The sequence below is a fragment of the Protomyctophum bolini genome (assembly GCF_963924005.1).
Source record: "Protomyctophum bolini genome assembly, chromosome: 11".
NCBI classification, from domain to species: Eukaryota; Metazoa; Chordata; class Actinopteri; order Myctophiformes; family Myctophidae; genus Protomyctophum; species Protomyctophum bolini.
In genome coordinates, this window is record NC_137872.1 from 1,800,982 (window position 1) to 1,803,929 (window position 2,948).

Here is a 2,948-nt window from a genome sequence, read left to right on the forward strand (position 1 = left end):
TTAATACATGATAACCCTTCCACAGTAGTAGCTTTTTCATATTTTCGAATATTTTGCATATTTTAAAATGTAAAATTTGTAATACAATAAATCCATTGTATTCGTGTAAGTATACTCAATTGGGGAAGTTTAATGGTGATACCAATCTAATATACAGTAGGTATGGTTTTGCCTACTCAATTCATAATTAACGCTCTGGCTGGACTAAAAACCAAAAAGAACTGAACCGGTTCCCAACCGGTGGAAAAGGGGCCTCAGTGAGTTTGTGTAGTGGTGACTTTGGGTCAGGAGCGTTATTGGTTGGTTGGTTGTTGTTATGTCTGAGTCATTTCTGCCCCGCAGAGAGGGTGTGTGTACTGTGTGCTCCTGCAGCCGCTCAACTCCTGAACTTGTGTTGTCCAATTTTGTTTAATAGTTATGGGGCTTTCACAACAACCCAACAGCCCCCGCAGTGGGACAATAAATGATATAGGACAGAGGAAAGAGAGATGGTGCCCTGGAGTGTATACAGTAAATATATACAGTACAGTACCCTCCACTGCATTAGTTTATGTGAGCAGGCTGGCTGGTCCATGCTGTGACACTAGATGGCACTATAAACCCACTGGAGTCATGACAGGAATATTAAGCAGTTCAGTTCCCTCCATAGAGTCCATATAGCCATCAGCAGATGTGCCTTATATGACCCTCTCTCTCATCAGCAGATGTGCCTTATATGACCCTCTCTCTCTCTCTGTCTCTCTGTCTCTCTGTGTGTGTCTCTCTCTCTCTCTCTCTCTCTCTCTCTCTCTCTCTCTCTCTCTCTCTCTCTCTCTCTCTCTCTCTCTCTCTCTCTCTCTCTCTCTCTCTCTCTCTCTCTCTCTCTACTACTGCACTGGACACTAATTAAAACTATTCAAACGTACACACACACACGCACGCACGCACACACACACACACACACACACGCACGCACGCACGCACGCACGCACGCACGCACGCACGCACGCACGCACGCACGCACGCACACACACACACACACACACACACACACACACACACACACACACACACACACACACACACACACACACACACACACACACACACACACACACACACACACAGCGATAAAACATTTGTACTAGTACTTTATTAAGGATCTTTATCCTCATGGCTATTTATTTCAGACCTGTTTGTATAAATCCTTTTTTACAAAGAGGGCAGAACCTCAGAAGTATATAGGTTATTATACGGTATTTTATAGACTGGAATTTGTAAAAAAAAGTTCACTGGATTTAATTGCTATAGCTCCCAGTGGTGGGTAATATCTGTGACCTTCTAGCCTATACCAAAGGGAAATATCATTCAAATCATCCCCATAAACATTATAGCTAGTCAACAGAAATCACATATCAGTCGATTACAGGAGACTCATATCATTTATAGAATTGTATCTCCTATACAGCTTGGAATGTGTAAGCCCTCACTTTGTCCTTGGACACAAAATGATCTTTTTATGGATTTAATAGATCATTGTTGTGTTTTCCACCATTGACTGGTCAATAGCAGAAGGACCTTTTCATGCTTTCTAAGATTGCATTTTCAGCGGACTGTAGAAATGGTCTGTGCTGCAGTATTAAATATTCATTTGACAGCAGTGGCCAGACGGGCCAGTATATCACAATGTACTGGTGCCACCAGAGACTGCTGCTGCTATATGGAGAAGATCCAATGATTCAAGATCACCTCATTTCACCACCCAAAAAGATGTGAATGGGTATGCAAATGAGAATCAAATGAATTGTATACACCTCATACAATACAAGGACACTGACAATGTCCCCATCACCACCTGCCAAGTGTATTCGTTGTTGTCGGGAGGAAAACCTCCTAACTCCATTGTTGAGTTGTTTATGCTATTGAACACCCTTTGTGTCTGTGCTTTGGACAAAACCTCTTAACTCCATCGGTCTGCTATATAACAGCTAACTCCACCACCCCATGCATACCGGTATTTTTCATTTCCCTGACAAATGAACATTTCCAGACAGCAGAGCTATTATTCCCAAAGCAGTGCACAAACAGAGTCTGAATATTGCACTCTATCTCAGACCTAAATAAACATGATTTTGGCATTCTGTTCGGTCTCTCTCATCAGCCCTTAGTTTCCAACAGAATACTTACCCTACTTTAGTAATTCAGTTCCCGCATGCTTGCAAACTAAACACTGCCTTGACGGTACACTCTCTCTGGCACTCAAAGGCACGTCTGCCTTGAACATTTTTTTTTTAAATATATGTTTATTGGTAGTAGTTTTCAACAATGTAGTACAGTTTGAACATACCATATTTATTTATTTTCTCCCTCACCCCATCCTCCCCCCACAGTTATCATCATCATTAAACAATAGAAAAAATAACAATAACAATTGAGTACAGACATACAAAAACCCATGTATATTTGACATAATAATATGAACAGTATAGGAAACAAAAAGAATAATTTAAGCACAGATAACAAAAACAATATAAATAACAAAATGCCCTGAACATTTTTAAATGCAATGTATCCGTAATTTCCAGAAATGAACGACAACAACGTTCTTTTTAATATCTTCTAGCATTTGGTTGTATTTATCATTGTGTGTACCTCTGAGATGGTACAAATGGACCCTTTTGGATACATTTGGTTACAATTGTACGCTTCTCAGAGTTAACCCATTCTGGGCGGGAACCCCTTTTGGTGTTTTAAGCGTTATACAGTACGTTAAACTTTAGCTATTGAAAAATAGCAGATCTACAAGCTCATAGCGCGCCACTCGGTGGCGCGCTATGAGCTTGTAGGTCTGCTATTTTTGAAAAAATCGTTCAAATGTGCCTCAAATCTTTCAGAGAATTGTCATGATTTATAGAAAACATTTTTTTCAGGCCTGAATCTATTAAATGAACACTGAGGGTTTTGCTGTG